At 45.6% G+C, this 19,074-nt stretch overlaps 1 long non-coding RNA gene and 1 pseudogene across 1 annotated transcript; one reads left to right on the top strand and one right to left on the bottom strand.

The window, feature by feature from the left end:
• Window positions 1-13,776: 13,776 nt before the first annotated feature.
• On the top strand, window positions 13,777-14,890 carry LOC129388332 (uncharacterized). The gene is made up of 5 exons (XR_008615306.2): window positions 13,777-13,850; window positions 13,937-13,975; window positions 14,046-14,090; window positions 14,512-14,559; window positions 14,623-14,890. It is a non-coding gene; the product is annotated as an uncharacterized lncRNA (long non-coding RNA).
• Window positions 14,891-14,896: 6 nt separating this feature from the next.
• LOC140213530 (uncharacterized) lies at window positions 14,897-18,583 on the bottom strand (annotated as a pseudogene).
• Window positions 18,584-19,074: the final 491 nt, after the last annotated feature.

The following is a 19,074-nucleotide window of genomic DNA, read 5'->3' as shown; positions in this document are numbered from 1 at the left end:
GTTTTAGAGAAAACTGTGCTTGTTTTCTCTGTCGGATATTCTTATAGTAATTGGGTTCTTTGCTTATTCCTCAAGTGAAGTGAATTGAATTCGGCAATGCTCACATACGCTAGGACAAGCCGTTAGATACCACTCTTCCGTACACAACCTTTGTCTACAGCACGACCCTGCAAGAAATACGCTGTTCAAGCTGCTGCTTTAGGGAAGGAACGCTGCAACTATGCTTGACCAGAGTTTGGCGACAGTCACAAGTTTAAAAAATAACGTTGCTTAGTTTTGTTGGATCGTGCCATTTTTTGTTGTTGCTCACCCGTTCGTACGACGAAAGCCAGTCGGCGACGTCAGTATGAGCGGTGCCACTGAACACAGCTGGGTCTCGTTGACGAACGGCACCGCAGGTGATTGGTCCAATTGACGAAGAGGGTTGCTCACCGGCGTTGTCTGGCGTGGTCGTGGTGGTAGCGGTGGGCAGAGTTTGCCTCCGGAGTTCCAGTGCCAGGCGTTCGGGTACCCCGCGCCTCAACCGAATGTTACGAGATTTACTATGAGCGGGAATCGCAGTCATGTCAGGTCTCGCGCAGAAAACAGCCGAGCAATTCCAGCCAAGCGCAAGTGCGAGCAAGAACTGCGACACACGACGCTTTTGTCTGTCTTTCTCAATGCGGAATCATTCGGCCGCCGTAACTGTTGTACTATCTTCGTCCTTAGAAAATAAATAAATAAATATTCTGAGGTGAATTTAGTCAAAGAAAACATGCGTATTCCGTGCACATCTTGGAAGCAATGTGAAGTGAAGGTTTTTGTAGCGGTTAATCATATGCTATGAATTTGCCTGTTTCATTCCTGCGGCCTGTTTGCCTGTTTCATCTTGCACCCGCGCAATGCTCTCCCCCACCCTCGCTACGAAATTTCACACTGGGGGCAATAATGTGAAAGAGCTTTGACGTGAACACGATAGTTTGTATGCGTGCGACCGTGGCATAATCTTCCAGGGTTACCCCGGGTTCCAGCTCCAGCGTGAGTAGCCGAATAGTGTATCCTTCTTCAGCCGCACAATAAACCCGCCAGTATTCCTTGCAGATCTCGCTGATTTTGCTTTAAAGAAGAAAGGCCAGTCGTGGGTCGTCATGAAGAGTGATCAGCAGAAGCCCCTGCAGCTCACGCTGTACATCTTGGTTCGCATTAATGGTGATTGTAAATACCTGGTATGTCACTTTCATTCTACAAAAATTGATAATTTATTTACTGATTCCAGTTTAGCAAACGTCTCGGCCCTAACATGGCTGAATCGATAGCCCAACAAGGCAATTACTTTGCAAGGGACCGACAAGTGACTAAGGCCGTCTTTAACATCTTCCACGTGCGATGACCTTGCGCCACCGTCTCCACAAAATTATTAGACTACATTGCGGGGTTTTAGAACATGAATATCACTATGACGCACGTAGTATTGGGGCATTCTGAGTTAATTTTTACTACCTGGGGTCTCTTAAAAAGCTCGCAACGTAAACGCACGCATGGTAAACGGGCGTGTTTGGATATCGGCGCTATCGTATGGGGTCGTAATGGCCGAAATGTTTTTGATTTCTAGGTTTTATGTACCAATACCACTATTTAATTATGAGGCACGCAGTAGTGGGGGACTCCTGAATAATTTTGGCCACCAGGGTATCTTAAACGGGCCCAGAATGCTTGGGACACGGGCGTTTTTCACTTCGCCAAAATCAAAGTGCGCCCGCCGCGGCAGGCATTTGATCCCGCTACTTCGCGCTTTTCAGCGCAATACCACAGCCACTAAGCCACAATGGTGGGTTACCAAAAATTGAAGCTACTACCTCGTGTTAGGAAGCGCAACGTCATTGTGGCTAAACCTACACAGCGGGACAGCTGTACAAAGGAAAACCAGTTTCGTGCAATGAAACCTTTGCGTGCAATCGACGACGGCGCGCTTTCTTCGCGCTTTAATTTCTTAAGCAGGAGAGCAAGCCACCATCCTCTGCTCACCATAACACGGTTTCACTCGCGCATAAACCATACGGAGCGCGGGCACGTTGTTTTCCCACTTGGGCAATATATGAAACATCACAGCGACGCCGACGCCAATGGCTGAACTGCGCCTGGAGTGCCTATATAATTGCTTTTGTAGTAGAATCTTGCAATGGCTGAGCGATCCTTTGCTGTTTCTGTGCTCCCTGATAGAGAAATAAAACTCGCGGTATACGCCTATTATGGCACGTTTCACTTGGCTGTTAAGCAATGTGAAGTGGCTCAAAAATTAAAGTTGTGCTTGCAGGGATAGTTCGTAGCCCTTAATTGCATGCTTATCGAAGTTCACCATTCCTTAATATTTTGTGCCGGCGGTATGGTAATGTTACAGTGCTGTTGCTGCAAGTAGTCTTAACCTGGTAGTCACTGCCGCCAGTCCGCCGCCGGTCATGGCTCACACTCTTGGCTATGCAGCGCTGGCAGTCGCGCCTGGAGCTTGCGGTCGCCTTGCTGAAATGTGTGCATGACCAACTGCTATAAAAACAGTGAATGCTTGAGCAGCTGAGGTGCATGAAGCCTTGCATTGTCTCAACTCACACACTTCGGTTTGTGGCTCAGTGTCACATTTTCCGGCGCGCGGCACAAGAATACAGAAGAAGACAAACCAAACACATTTATAACATTACCATACAATACACAAGTGAACATGAAATATACATAAACCCGGATAACTCCTTACACTGCACGTTTGGTCTCTCCACTTCCCGCTAATACCTTCACGAGTTCTAACCCATCCATCTGTCATTTTTGCTAAGTGTACTAATAAGGCATGTTTAGTGTGGGGCTTCCACGACTGCTTCATTGTAGTCCTTTCGCAAGGCCGGTGGACTACTTGCCTCGCTCCTGAGTATTTGTCTTCATAGAGTAGAACTGGTTTGTTGAGCGTTGCAGCACACGAGGGCGGGGTTGTCCCCTAAGCGTAGGATGCGTCCGTTGTCCTCTGGTGGAGGCACTGCCGGGGACCACAGGCACATGAGTGTGGCTTCTAGGATCCTCTTAGACGGTTATACTATGCCATTCCTGATCAGGTCGTCGGTGACGACCCCACCGGTTCACCGCCTTTCCACCGAATCTTCGAGCGCCCGTCCTGCTTCTTCTCCTCTAGCGATGTTCCGTCGCTCCGCACTTCGTTCCTGCCAGGTCACGTCAGCCTTCCTCCTCTACCTTCCTCTCACCCTTCTTTCTTTCTCCACCGGATGCACGTGCTGTCTTCTCTTCTTTTGAAGTAACGGCCGTGCTTGCTACGCTACTTTTCGATATTTTCTGCTTGGTGCTATATACTTGTACTTCAGCTCAGGACAATGCCCCCTCTCCGAAGAGTTTTTCCTCGAAAAACTGCTTCTCCGTCATTGTTTCAAGTAATGTCCTCATAATCATCAATATTCATCATTGCAATCATCACCATGAGCCCCACACCACCTCGAACACATCGCTTTCACACATCCCTTGCACATGTTGTGTGTCTGACATTGTAGCGCCCTATTTTCACATATTTCTTGCTCACTTAAATGTCCGTACGCATGAGCCGATAATTTGTTTTGTTTCACTAAACTCCAAATATTTTATGCAAGCATGCGTATTCAAAACACTCCATAAATAAATTCAGCTTACTTCTAACAATTCAACCTTTCACTGTCGACACGCGTTAGAAACATGTTCAAGCGAAGTACTCTCTTCAAATTAGCCTACTCAAGCAATGCGCTCCCACGTTATCTCTGCCTTTGATATATTCTACATGGAGGCTATACTCTCGTAGGCCTAAACTTCAACGCGTCATCCTGCTGTTTGTGAACTCACCTTTCGCTGGATATCCTAAGGGATGGTAGTCCGTTTGTACATGAAAATGTCGACTGTATATACAGATATATGTAGGCATGTTTCACTGCCCATACCACTGCGAGGCTCTCTTTCTCGATAGTCGAGTAATTTCATTCAGCTTCAGCGAATATTTAACCATCGTAGCATACCCGGCGCATTATTCCATCTTGCCATTGTAGCGAAACTCCTCCGAGTGCACTACTAGATGCGTGTGTACGCAGTACAAACTCCTTTTCCATGTTTGGTGCTAACAGCACAGTTGGTTATGACATACGTTGTTTCGGAACAGCGAATGCGTTTTCGTGCGCTGCTGTCCGGCTTAGAGTTTTAGCTGCTCCTTTTTTTGTCAGTTCTACAAGCGGCTGCACGAGACCTGCGTAATTATGATTGAATTACTTTGGTATTTCGTTAATTCCGAAAATAATTTGACCTCTTTTTTTGTAGTTGACAACTGCGCCGCTTGTAAATTATTCATAGCGTCTTCCTTCGTTATAACTTGCCCCTTTCCTAGCTTACGTCCAAGTATCGAAACTGCTTGGAAGCCCATATAAAGCTTAGTGGGCTTCACTGTTAGTCCTACATTCCTCCATTTCTGAAACAACGCTTTCATAGTGGCCAAATATTCCGGCCAGTTTTCAGTTACTACTAGAATGTCATCTTTGTAGTGTTGGACGTTAGCCAATATCTCTAGTACCCTTTCCATCAATTTGTCAATAACGCGGCTGCCATCTGGAGTCTAAACGGCCTAAACCTTAACTGGAAAAACATCTCTGAGCATCAAAACATTGTCGTCTGTCTTGAGGACTGCTGCATTTGAATTTGCCAATATCCTTTTGCTAAATTTAATTTTGAGAAAACTTCTTGTTGGCCACCGTGGCGAGCATTACATCTACTTAACGGCCGGCTTCTGCATCCTCTACAAAGTTATTATTCAATCGCGTGAAATCAACACACACTAGGCATGAACCATCCAGCTTTTTCACAATTACTAGTGGTGCGTGTTATGCCTAATTTAATCTTTCGATAGTAAACATGTCTACCACGTCTTGGATTTCTTTGTCGATGGACTGTTTTACGGCTATTGCTAATGGGTATTGCTTGAAATTTACGAGTCTATCTGTAGTGATTTGAAACCGGCATTCAATGTCTTTCGTTTGTCCAGGCTTGTCTGAAAATATATCCGCATATCATCGCAACAGGCTTGCTGTTTGTATTATCTTGTTCGGGTGGAAAATGCAATTTGTCGTCACGTTTTCTCACCCCATACTTATGTGTGCGTTACTTATGGGTACCTCTGTCTTTTTTGTTACTTATACTACCACTATAAATGAAGCTTGCATCCCCTCCAGCATACTCTTTTCTTCATACCTCTTCAACATATTGGCATGGAACACTTTTTTACTGTTTATTTAGCTAGGTTTCGCCTCAATTTGCACCGAGAAAGAGTAAGATTGGCCAAGAAAAACAGGTCAACTTAGAGGCAGTAAGGGTAAAAGTAGATAAATTTAGGCTAGTTATTGCAAACAAATATGCAGCCTTAGAACAGAGACTTGATGATGATGTCATAGAGGTAATGAATGAAACCGTAATGAGGCTGGCTCCAGAGGCAGCAAAGCAATTGAAGTGAGAGGCAAGGCACCAAGGCAACAAGTAGGCAAGCTCTCCCAAGTAACAAAGGACATATTAAGGAAACGACAAAAAATTAATGTGTCCAACTCAACAGATAAGATAGTATCGCGGAACTGTCAAAACTGATCAACAAACCGAAAATAAGTTATAATCGAAACTATAACGTGAGAAAGACTGAAGAAGCCGTAAAAAATTGACGCAGATTCAAATCAGTGAGAAAGAAACTTGGCATAGGACAAACCAAGATGTACGCACTGAAAGATAAGCAGCGTAATATAATCAGCAATCTAGAGATATTAAACGCAGCGACAGAACTCCATACTGACCTGGACAGTACTCAGAGGAGTCGGGATACCTCAATTAGAAACAGTGTTGAACAGCATAAAAAAATTCCTCCTATACTAGTGATGAGGTCAGAAGGGCCTTGCAAGACATGAAACGAGGAAGAGCAGCAGGAGAAGATTGAATAACAGTCAATTTAATCAAAGGTGGAGCACACTTAATGCTTGGAAAACTGGCGGCTCTTTATACGAAGTGTCTGTCGACTGCATGGGTCCCAGAAAATTGGAAGAATGCAAACATTATATAAATCCACAAAAATGTAGACGTTGGAGAATTAAAATTTATAGGCCCATTAACTAACTCCCAGTATTATATAAAATATTGACCAAAATAATTTCCAATAGAGCGAGGCCAACATTGGACTTCAGTCAACCAAGGGAACAGGCTGGCTTCAGCAAGGGATACACTAGAATGAGTCACATTCATGTCATTAATAAGGTTATCCAGAAATTCCCACAGTATAATAAGCCTCTCTATATCGATTTCATAGATTACGAAAAGGCATTTGATTCAGTACAGATACCAACAGTCATAGCGGCATTAGGTAATCATGGAGTACAGAGCGCTTACGTAAATACATTGAAAAATATCTACAGACGTTCAACAGCTACCTTAATTGTACACAAGAAAAGCAGGAAGATACCGATAAAGAAAGGGGCTATACAAGGAGACACAATCTCTTCAATGCTATTCACTGCATGCTTGCAAGAGCTATTCACGCTATTAAACTGGGAAGGCTTAGAAAAAAAGATCGGCGGCGAATATCTCGGCAAACTTTGGTTTACCGACGAGATTATTCTATTCAGCAACAATGCAGATGAGTTACAACAAATGATTGAGGACCTTAACAGAGAGAGTGCAAGAGCGATGTTGAAGATTAGCATGCAGAAGACAAAGATAATGATAAATAACCGGGCAAAGGAATAAGAGTTCAGGATCGCCAGCCGGCCTATAGAGACTTTGAAGGAGTACGTTTACCTAGGTCAAATAATCACAGGGAACCCTGTTTATGAGAAGAAAATTCACAGAAGAATAAAAATGGATGGACTGCATACGGCAGACATTGCCAGCACCTAACTGGAAGCTCACTCACCATTAACATTGAAAAGGAAGGTGTAAAATGAATGCACTTTACCAGTGCTGACATTTGGGGCAGAGACTTGGAGACTGCTCACAAAGAAGCTTGAGAACATGTTAAGGACGGCGGAAAGAGCGATGAAACGAAGATTGCTAGGCATAACGTTAAGAGACAAAAAGAAAGCGATTTGTAGCAGAGCAAGCGGGTATAGATGATACTCTAATTGACATCAAAAGAAAAAGAAATGGAGCTGGGTAGGTCACGTAATGCGCCGGTTTGATAACTGTTGGACCATTAGGGTTACAGAATGGGTACCAAGAGAAGGGAAATGCAATCGAGGACAACAGAAGACTAGGTGGAGCAATGAAATTAGGAAATTCGCGGGCGCTAGTTGGAATCGGTTGGCGTAGGACAGGGGTAATTGGAGATCGCAGGGAGAGGCCTTCGTCCTGCAGTGGACATAAAACACTATGATGATGATGAAGAAGAAGAAGCGTGGGCGGCGCGCACTCGAGCTAAAAGGAAATCTTTCAACCATTCGCGTCGTTGTGAAGGGTAATGTCAATTAGTTGTTTTTTTTCTAAAAATGAATCAGAACTGGATAAATAGCATCCTATTTCTTCTTCTAATACAATGAAATTATGTTTTTAATAACGAGTGGTTGCGTACTAGTAACAGAATTTAACTGAGTGCTTTCATCACCAGGCAAGTGGTTGAATGTCCCTGGGGAGTCTCTAATCATGTCCTGCATTTGCATTTACCTCAGTTTCTCGATTATTGAGGCCTCGTTCTCAATAATATTGTCACCTTAAAACTTCTCAATCACTTATCTATAACTTAAGCTTGACCTAATACTGGCCTTTAATACCCCTTGATGTCCAGAAGGTAAGTTAGTTCAATTTCGGCTCCGCTGCCATGGTTCGTTACTCCAAAGCTCCTGGAGCATTGCTAAAGGCCCCCTCAGTGGTCTATTATATAGCATTTCGAAAGGCGAGAATCCAGGGCTTGTCTGCCGTACTTCACGCTGTGCAAAAAGTGGTGCAGGTAGATATCTGTTTGAGTCCCGCGGTCTTCCGTGACACATTTTCGGTATCATTGCTTTCAAAGTACCACTGAAATTTTCTACCGATCCGTTAGCCACAGGATGGTAGACATCATGCCCGGCGTAGGCTCTTGGGGCGAGGTAAGGCACGCGAGGGCGACGGTACTAGAATGGTGAATTGACGAGTGACACCTCTCAGAAGCGCACAATATTGGGTCACGTGGCCACGTGCCGGATGTAAAGCTCTGGCGAACAGAGATGGCTCGTGACTTCACTTGCGCTGTCCTTGCGCGCGCCCACTGTTGAAGTTTCTCACTGACGTTCTTAATCTCAAGTTTTTGAGACGCATCCTTGCGCACTCAAGAAAGACAAGGGCATAGGACGGTGGGTTGTTCGGGGAGCGAAAGGTTAGACTGCTTTAAGAGGTGTCGTAGATGGCACTTGCCTACACCTAGTACTACAACTACGTCTACTACGACAGCTGCGCGTCACCCGCCTTCGACGCCCTCGCTTACGCCTACTACGGCTCGCCTGCGCCTGCTACTACTAGTGTGCCTACTACGCGGGCAACGCGCTGGATGCGCGCTTTGCTTGCCAGCGAACGCGTTGAGAAGTTTGTAGCGTTTTCATTTGGCCTTCCCGAGGCGCAGTAATAACGCAGGCGACAGCTTGCGAGAACATTGAGCGTGCGGATAACCCAGGCTTCCAAGAGAGAGAGCAGGGGTGACATTGCGTCGCGGTGCTATACTGTCCCATTATGCAAAAGCGCGGCACCAGGTTTGAACTTTCAGGCGCTCGGCTCCATCTAGGCGCGCACCAGCAACCGCGATCCAGCGTCATGAGCGCGAGCTCGTGATGTTGCATGCTAGTCAATGAGAAGTTTCACTGCGGCAGCGAAAGCCGCCGGCATATTTCGTTGGAAGACCCGTGTGATGCTTTCGCATCGACAGTATAGCTCGACGGAGAACCCAACCCCGGTCTGCTACGTGGCACTCAAAAGCACTACCGCTTAGCCACCGCTAAAGGTGTCGGAATTCTCTGCTTAGTTGCGATATTAACCACTGTCTCAAAACTGCTCCGGTCTTTACTCATTGTTTTTGTGGATTTTGTCGTTTTGAAGGGCACATTCTTTGGCACTCTACGTGCCTTGCGCTCTAACCTTTACTCATTTAACGTATTTAACTTCTAGAGGCACTTCTTAACGGCTCTTTGATTGGAATAGCGAGCCTCTGTCGTGCCAGCGCTGACTGTCGTCTACGCCTGCTATGCCTCGTAGATCCCGCTTGTTTTCGTAGTGTTCCACCGAGAACATTTGATGATGGGAAAGTATCGGTTTACGATGAGTAGCTTTGTAGGCATCTCACCACTGTACCCGGAACGTAGCGCATGGTTTAACGGAATGTGGTTGCGGAAGAGAGCTGTACTTACGAATCCGCCGTTCTATCGCATATATAAAGCGCCAAACTGTATTGTTCCCGTGTATGTCAGACGTGCTTTTAGACACCTCCAAAATATTTTAAACGTAGTGGACTATAGCCGCTTGCTCTCAGGGTGTTTAAATAACAACTGCTTTGAGCGTTCATCTCATGTAGTGAACACACGAAGATCTTTCTTGTGCCTATCAAAGTGGAATGTGCATAGCAAACGCGGTTTTAAAAGCATGAAAATATTCTTGCCAGCTAGATAATCATATGTATTTGCAGGTTGCTTTTTGCTCGCTCTATTTAGCGAGCGGTTGTAGGCGCCGACATCGAAGGAACTTGAAACCATTGTGTGCAAATAAAATTCCTATGCCCAGCGCGGGTACGGTCGGCTAAGCAGTTATGGTCAGGAGGGCTCAGAACCTGCGCTTCTGATCCGCCGATGCCACATTGTTCACATTCCTGACAATCGATCCCTCGTGCTGCGCAGTTTATTTTCTTACTTGTTTGTGTCTGTTCATTTCCTGGCGCAAGTGTGTGGCCGGCGTCACGCAAACAAGGGAAGCTCATCGCAGCCGCAATACTTCTATTGTGCGTCAAGGGTTTCTTGCAGGCTGAATCTTTTTTTATCCATGATAGGCATTTGATAGCATAAACTACAAAGCCATATACGGCTCTATCAAGAGAATCAGTATTCCTACTTACAATTTCTGCCTATTTGGCATAGTTCAAGTTGTTTATATTCTTATTGTTTAATTTCTACAGCCAATTTCATGAGTGCGCCTCAAGGAGCCCTCATGTTTTGCTATATATTAATAATTTGCCTGTCTTTCTTTCTAAATGGAATTGTATTCCGTACGCTGATGATCATATTATAATTATATTTCATGAAGACGTCTCATCTCTTCATAAATAAGCATATATCTGACACAGAAAATGCTCTAAGTTCTCCATGCCCTAAAATGGGGCATCAGGATATCTATAATACCACCAAGACTAAGCTTGAAAAATTCTCTACTCATCAGCGAAATCTTTCATCTATTCCCTTGTCATTTTTGGTACCACTGACTTCCTTGAAATTTATGCGTAGGAGGTGACTCATTGTATGCCATTCAGCGTGATCCAAACGAAGGAAGAGTTCTAAAACTTCGCGCACACTCGCCCGTTATGCATCTTGGAGGACACACGCAGGATTCTAGGCGGTAGCGCTATATGGTGCCGTGGGTTCTTTGCAGAGCGCGAACGAGGATTCTCGCTGTAGTACACGCCTCTTACATAGCTCGTTTTCACAGTGGTAGTAGGTTGTGTCGTAACATTGATTCAATACTAAAAATATTACCGTCGACCGTCATCGTCACATAAGTTCTGCCACAGTTTCGGAAATTGAAGCTCTCTTTACCTGCCATCCCGTGGCTTCCTATACGAAGGTGTGTTGCTTGTCGTGTTGCTTTGGAATAATTTCCTCCTATCTCTTAAAAAAATTATCCGCGTTACACGGCAGGACCCCAAGGTCGGCTCTTCATTTCATCAGCCAGAGTGCCATAAGGCTAAGGCTGTAATTGCAAATATTCTCTACTTTTTATGGCCTGTACAACATCAACTATATATACTCTCAACTAGTGGCATATTTACATCGATACAGGTTTGTCTACCAACTGAAAGAAAGGGCGGAACAAAAAAAAAAAGAGAACTGACTTGCTGTATGCGATGAATTTGTCTGAGGCCGCATCGGACAGATACCTAACTCTATGGTCTATCTTATGACCACCGCTTGCTGATTATGATGATCATTTTCATACTATGACGCAGAGCCAAAGCGACTAACTGGCGAAGAAGGGGGCGGGGCGGTAGCTATCGTGTCAACGTCAACTAGCTCTTTAACATAATCGCAGCGTGTTGACGATCATTATTATTTCCAAACTGCGGCACATATCCATACAATGGCGCATATCCGCGGCTCGGGGGATCAGGCAAAAAACCACCCCGTACATTTAAAATAAATAAGAATAAATGAAGAAAGACGAGCCCATCTAACATTATCACAATGCACAGCACTGGCATGCGCGAGCACATGCGCGCGCGCATTTTTCTGTACACCCATGACGCAGCAAGGAAAGAGTCAAATTCATGACATTTAATTTGCCGCTTAATGAAATGATCGCTTCCCACGAATACCTAACAATGATTTCTTATGCGCCTAATGTTTTCTTTGGTTTGTATAGAACTCCACAATTACGTATTCCTAATCGTCCATTTATTTATGTTCGAATTTAGGGGAAAAAAGCAATTCACTGACGAATGCGACACTCTCTAAAGCGAATTTCGAGCGCAGCTTTTTAGGTGCTTTGGATTCAAAATATATTGTGGCAAATAGTCGATTTTTGAAGGACACGGTCCTCTCACCGGCGGCGCTGAGCTTCTGCTAGGCCAGTTCGTTTAACGGCAGCGGCAGACGAAGCGTTTCCACCGCTTGTATCTTCAGTGTGCAGCAAGAAAGCGTGAGTACCCAAATGCGTGGCGCACGTAGAACGCATTCTCTAGCTTCGGCAGCACATTGGGTCCGAAGCCCACGCCAGCGCTTCATTTCAATAGAAGGACGGTGTAGTCTTTCGATTATTACTGTAACAAACACGGTTGTTAGATTCTTAACCGTCTTAACATCGAGCCTACAGGTGTCATCCACCCCACTGCTGCCCTCCCGACTGGAATCTGCAGTCGGCCGGTCATCAAACACATGGCCAAGAATACGCTACCCGCCCGCCAGGATAGGCGCCGCCAACTGAATGCACAAGCCTTAGACGTCACCTACTCCGACGACGAACATGCCATGTACGTGGATGCGGCGAAATCCGACTCGTACACATACGTGGCCTGCGTAGCGACGACAACCACCGCTCTCATCAGCGCCGCTGCAGTGCGCACACACTCCTCCACCCGTGCCAAAGAGGCTGCGATCGCGCTAGCCATCGCGGATCCCCGCACACGCACGGTTCTCAGTGACTGTAAAAAGGCTATCCAAAATTTCTCGAAACACTCGCTTGTCTCCCCGCCGCACACATCATCTGTGGTTGCGCTCTCAACAAAACTATCAAGGTACGGACACACTGGCGGCAAAACGTGAGCGACACGCCGCCGGCGGCTCGCCGCGTGCCGCGATACCTGCCGCGGAAGCGGTTTGTTCTGCCGCGCAGAGGATGGGTCGAGGAGCCATTTTCAGCGGCTTGCCGCGTGCAGCGAACCAATGAGAGACGTCTGGGCTTTCTCCTAAGCGCCACCTCCTGGCTACTGCCGAAGATAACTTCCAGCGGCGGCGGCGGAACCACGATCGACGACCGAGCGCTCCGTGCCAGCCGCGACAAACAGCGCCAGTGCTTTACGTGCATCCACGTGATCGTGTGCATCCACGTTGCAAGATGAATTTCAGCCGAGAGAACATGATCGAACAATTTCTGGAGACTGTTAGCTTATTCCCCTTTTTGTACGATAAAACTCACCCGGAGTTCAAAGATAAGGACGCCAAAATGAACCGGGGGGGGATCATCGGCAGAACATTCTATCTGACTGGGGAGTTGTTTTCATTCTTTATCTGAGCTTCCGCTGAATGTTCACGTCGGCAGGAATGTGCAGGGGTGAGCACACTTGTTTAGAGTGCTCTAGCGATGTGCTGCTGAACAAATGATGTGGAATCTCGGTTTCCTACGGGCATGGTGAGTTTGCCTGAGCGGTTCGTATGTCGCATCAGGCTGCGCGCTTCGTACAGCGCCGCTTGAGCACTCAAACAAATTGCTCCCCTTTTCCTTTTGCAACCTTTCTTGGTGATAAACAGTGGCATTTCTGTAGGACCGCAAGCAGCCGCTAAATTTAAGGATGTGAAGGATCGTTGGCTTAAAATTGTGTCGGCGTCGGAGGGGGCCCGGAAAAGTGGCGCCGGAGGAGAGGCCGGAAAGGCCCACACGAAGTGGACACTTTTCGACATCGTGGATGGCATGCTGAGGAACACACCACATTATGCGGAAACGTAAAAAAAAGGCAACTTGAGTGCGTCGCCATCTGCGCCAACTCAAGCCTGGCATTGATAACTTCACTGTGACCTGTCCTACCACTATTTTGTAAGCCGCTTTCTTCGTGTTCAATATCTTTTTACCTGCTTTGAGTGCCCAAGCGTCTGTGTTCTTAAGAATTTATTCCCTTCAGCTGCGCTGGTAGCTTCGCTATCGTAATTTTCACATTACCTTTTTCCTGGCGAGAAATCTGCAGGGATTGCCTCAAAACACCTCAAATTTTACATTTCAGGTCTTCAGAAAATGTGCCCCCAGAAGAGGACATGTACGTTAAGTCTTGTTTCCATAAGTGTAAATTCAGTTTATAAAGCTTCAAGTGATTTAACTTGTTATGCATCTGTGCTTTTGTGCAGCTCCATTCTGCCATCTTCACTGTCATCCAACAGCCCTTCCAGTCCGAGACTGGTGGCCAGGTGTGCACCTCATCGTTTGCTTACCATAACGGTTACTGCAGTGAAGCAGTTTATGTACAACATTGTCATTTCATTCACCTGTGCAGCTGTATATCAAGCCCGGCTGCTACGCTTTTTCAAGAAATGTAAGCTGTACGAATTGTGGTGTCATTATCCACAAATAGCAGTAACATCCTATGTCTTCATATAACGCAGGTACTCTGACAGCCCCAATGACTTTACTGATGAAGATGATTTGAGGTAGGTGGCGATTTTCAGTTTTCCTAGCCGTGGTGCATCACAGGTTGCATTTCAATACACCCTTTCCACAAGCCTTTCACGTTTAAGAGTGGGTGCACTCTATTATGCACTGTTATGCTGCACTCCCATAGAAATGGATTAGTTTTATGTGCATACAGAGCTTGGCTTAGTTGCTGTCATGACTCGCCGCTGGTGTGCAGTTTCAAGTGAATCACACACTCAACACTGCATTGCAATGTACTGGGAAAAACGTTTAAGTGTCCTATTTAATGACTGCAAGTCTAAAAACTACAAGAAGGTGTGAAACCAAGCTTTCGGGTACTAGGTGAGTGTGATGTGTCTTGCTCCTTTTCATGGCATTGCAAGCAGACAACATGTTTTTTGCACGGCATAAATGGCAGCATTCTTATTTTTTCTATAGGCTCCCCAGCACATCAGAAGGTGCGGCATCTGCTGCTGGCTCTTCAGGGTAAGTTAGTGTTCACTTTCTTGTGTCGGAATATGACACCATAACAAACATTTTTTGAGGCAGGTTGTCAACTTCACAAGCAGGAGCCGCTGCCCCAGATCCAGGGTAAGAAAGCTGTGGGCACTTTCTTTGATTGGAAGCAGACATACTTTTCCAGTGCATTTCTTGAGTGTAATGATGTGGCCTGTCCTGCAGGTCTGCCAAAAGGTGAGCATCAAATGGACCTTCCTCTCGGTACGGGCATGGTTCACATTTCCTGCAGTATTTGAATGATAATCAGTGATTGCAAGAAAACATTGTGCTGGTATATTTATATGCAGAACCAAAAGAAGGCGGTGAAAGATGTCTTGGGCAGCTGCTCAGCTACGCTGTTAGAACTAAAAAAAATGAAATGCCTGCACCGACAGATTACAGTCAAGAGGCAGCAAACTGGATAGCTGCTAAGCTGAGGATGCTACCACACAAAAAAGATGCGAGGTAACATTCAAAATCCACAAGCTGCTGTATGAAGCCGAAATGGAGCAGTATGAATAAATGAAATTTAAAGTGCAAGCAATCGATAATATTTTTCTATGAAAGCAAGCAATTTCGGCTTTCTTTTGACACGATTGTGTTTGTGCATGCTGACAAGTAGTTGCCTGTTATCTGAAATTACCTGCCGTCCTGCACGGGTCACGACACTTTCCTGCCATGGCACCTGGCCGTCACTCATGAAGTAGGATGCCAGTCTATCACTTACTTCCATTGCAGCCCTGTAACAAAGAAAATCCCGAAATGTTCAACCTTTTCCTTCAGCTTATTCTGCCTGTCTGACTGAGCTCACAGTTCTAATGGGCGTGTTTTATACCTCGTCGTTAGCTGTACCCACGGACTTTGTTGAAAACATGCACTACGCATGTATTTTTGCACTGTTACAATTCTTAACGCAAACTCTAATGAACAAGATTTTATGTCATGTGTTAAATGATCAAGTTAAACAAAATGTTTTGAAGGTTTCGCTGTTTGTTATTGATGAGCTTCAGTTGCTTTATTGTAAATAAAGCAGGAAATGCAAACTATTTCTGATTTCATGCCCTCATGGAAATAATAATTACCGAGCAGAGTGGTACCCCTGGTCTGTCCATCCAGGAAGGGCACTAGTGTCGCTCCTCCATGCACCGTTTATGACATTTCCCTCCCAGTCTTCATGGTCAACAAATCCAGGAGGGTTGTACGTTGTCCTTGAGAACACCGAATCTTTCATCAGAAAATTGTGGAGCGCCACACATGCCCTTACAATGTTCTCATTTGTTTTTTCAGACGCTCGAAAAGGTCTCTTCAGTATTCGCTACCTACTAGCCAGGATACCAAAACTGTTTTCTATGAGCCTCCTTGCAGGACTCAGCCGGTAATTAAACACTGCCCTCTTCAAGTACTCGCTGTACTGGCTGACCCTGTATGCATGAAGAGCTAGAAAAAACAAAAGGTCAGGGCATTAAAATTACAGCATACATGTACATACTTAGATCGAAAATGCTATGGCACTAATTTCAAATTATTGAAATAAGTGGCAGCTGTGCACACCCGCTTTATACAACTTGAAAAGAAAAAGCTGTTCCTACATCTAATGTCCTCTGGGTGCCTCTTTCCAGTGCAGCCAATTTGAAATGCTACATAAACTGATATTATAAGGGTTTTTATTCATTTTTGCATGTTTAAGTTGTGCTAAAGAAATGCTACATAGGGCCACCTTTGGCGGCATTGCACAACTTGTGATTTTCAGTATATTATCCTGTCAGAAAAAACAGGTTAAATAGTGCTCATACATTTGCTTGCAATCATGCAATTAAACCTTGTATGTCAATATTACATTTTATTACTGCATCGTACTATTGCTTTCACACAAAATGCAACATAACGTGTAAATTATCAGTAATAAAAGTATTTTAATACACTGATAATGCGCTGCATACACAAAATTTAGTCCTCTGCACTATTTCTTTCTCTATGCAGAAACTAAACCTTTCCATGTAAGACTTGCTGTGTACATGCATGCTGCCTAGACTGCATTTGTAAATTTTTTGTAGAAATTGTTTGACCATTTTTACCGTATGCATGCATTGCACGAAACTGTATCTGCTATGGAAAACAGTGGCAGCAGTAACACAGTACAGCTACATTGATATTTCATCTCGGCAATAAGAGGAACATGTCAGCGTTAAAAGTAATTGAAGCAACTTGCCACGTCGAGGATAAGGACGCATAAGGTAAAGCTTCGATGGAAAGGCCTCGTCGCCCACAATCAAGTATGGTATCAGTCCCGCTGAGCCAACTGTTGCTGCTGGGGGGATCCCAAATCTGCGCTCGCCCAATATGCGCATCAACTTCGTTCTTAAGAAAACTCCTCCATCGCTTCCTCCCCCGTAGTGGCCAACGTCCACATACACAAATCTGAAATAAAGCAAGAAGTTTCAGTGTAGCCCATTTAGCATCTGGTGTAGCACATGACTTTCACCTTGCTCCTCCTGAAGTCACTACTGCGTTCAAGTCTCGTAAAGTGATTTCTGCGCTGCATTATAGTTTGACTACATATACATGCCATACACAATCACAACTCAGATTACCATCTTAACATCTGCTGCTATTTGTGCAGAACCAAATATGTTTACTGTCCACCTGCGTGAGCAAACCATTGTAATCATACACCTGTCTACGCTATGCTCCTTAATTCGTCATGTCACTTACACCATTGAACTGTCCTCTTTTCTTTCAGTGCATACAATAGCACTCTCTTTCAATGAATATAATACACTGTTTTTATGATTCACAAGAAAAATGCACCATTAACGAGTAGTTCAACAAAAGTTTTGTTTTGCCATGAATGCACCATACCTATAATGTGCATCGCATGTTGCCATGAGGATTGTGCTGAATGACTTCTTGTAATTCAAGTTTCGTGACACTGAATTTGCAGGACATTCAATGCTCACATGCTTTCCATCAATACATCCAATGCAGTTGGGAAAGTTCCAGTCGACAAGCATGTCTGTGGCAATCTGAAAGAGTGACCGGGAGGCAATATAATATGAGACTGTGACAAAACAATAGCGTAGTAATGCATAAGGCAGCCTTTAGTTGTCTTATGCGTTATGAGATGCCGGAGTTCAACACATTTGAAAAGTCGGTACGCAGGGGGGCATTGGGAAAGTCAGTAGCATAACAAATGAGGTAAAAAAAGGCAAGCTGGATGCTTGTTAACACTATAAACCTTCTCCACAGTAACAAAACGGACTGCAGTGCACTTGCTTCTTTTCCATTCTTCTGCTGTTTGTGGAAATCTTACATAGATTGGTTGAAGTATTTCCCATAATGCAGAACAAGTTTCTCTTACGATCATTCCAGCCGTTGATCGTCCTGTCACGAAGTTGAACGACAAACTTCTCATTGTGTCGCCGTTTGCGAGAAATCTGAAAAGCGTATTCTCATCACATACGTCTCAAAGGATAAATGAGGAGGAGGGGTGGTGAGTTGCATCACAGTGCTCATGCGGTATGTTTTACACAATATTTTGCGAGGGACTGCTGATCAGGCACTGTGACGGGACAGTACCGGGTCGCGCACTTTCGGACTTACCTTACTGTCATGGCAAGTCGATCGTGTGCGGATATCAACCGCCTGAACGGAGTGTCCTGCCGCTCAATCACAGGCCGAACTAGGTGGAGCACTGTGTCGAACGAGCTCGGCGGCATCCGAAGGAAGCTATAATCAAGAATCAAAGACAACATCACTATCACGTCACACACACGGCACGCTACGCGTTTAAAAAGGTTGTAATTACTCACTCTCGGAAGAAGCCTTCATCTCGGGCGCGCAGTCGGGGAAGCAAAACATTCGCTTGCCCCTAAACGTCTCGGTAGCGCCAGCAGGGGTGCACCCAAAACCTTCGTCTGCGTGCCTTTTGCGCGCGCCGCCGTCGGAACAGCAGAGAACACACAATGACGAAAACGCTCATCGTCGTCAGAACAGCGTCGTCTGCATCTGGCATTGCAAGAGTCAACGCGATCAGCGCGGTAGATGACGAGGGACGAGGAGCTGGTATCTGCTAACCGAGCAAGGAAAAAGCGCCCGACAACCGCGATATCGCGTCTATGCTCGCGCAGTTCGAGACAAGGCGAGATCAGCGCTGTCACGTGACTCCGCGGCGGCCGCCGCGCGCACAACCGATGTGGCCTCTCTGCCGCGCGGCGTTCTTGCCACCGGCGGCGTGCCGCGCGTGTTTTGCCGCCAGTGTGTCCGTACCTTAAGCTTCGTGTGGGTGCCAGCTCACGCGGATAACTTTGGGAATGAAGGGGTCGACCATTTAGCCCGAGGCCTACCTAACCGGGCGGCCGGCCCCCCGAACCCGGCTGCTCTCGCAAAGGCCACCAAATCCTATGGCGAAATTACTAACTTCTACAAGGAGACGAGACACGTCTACCGCCTCCCCACCCCCATCTCAACCTACCACAAGCCACCATGCTTCACAGACTGCAGAAT

Source organism: Dermacentor andersoni, chromosome 10 (assembly GCF_023375885.2).
Source record: "Dermacentor andersoni chromosome 10, qqDerAnde1_hic_scaffold, whole genome shotgun sequence".
NCBI classification, from domain to species: domain Eukaryota; kingdom Metazoa; phylum Arthropoda; class Arachnida; order Ixodida; family Ixodidae; genus Dermacentor; species Dermacentor andersoni.
This window is presented reverse-complemented; position numbering and strand designations above follow the sequence as displayed.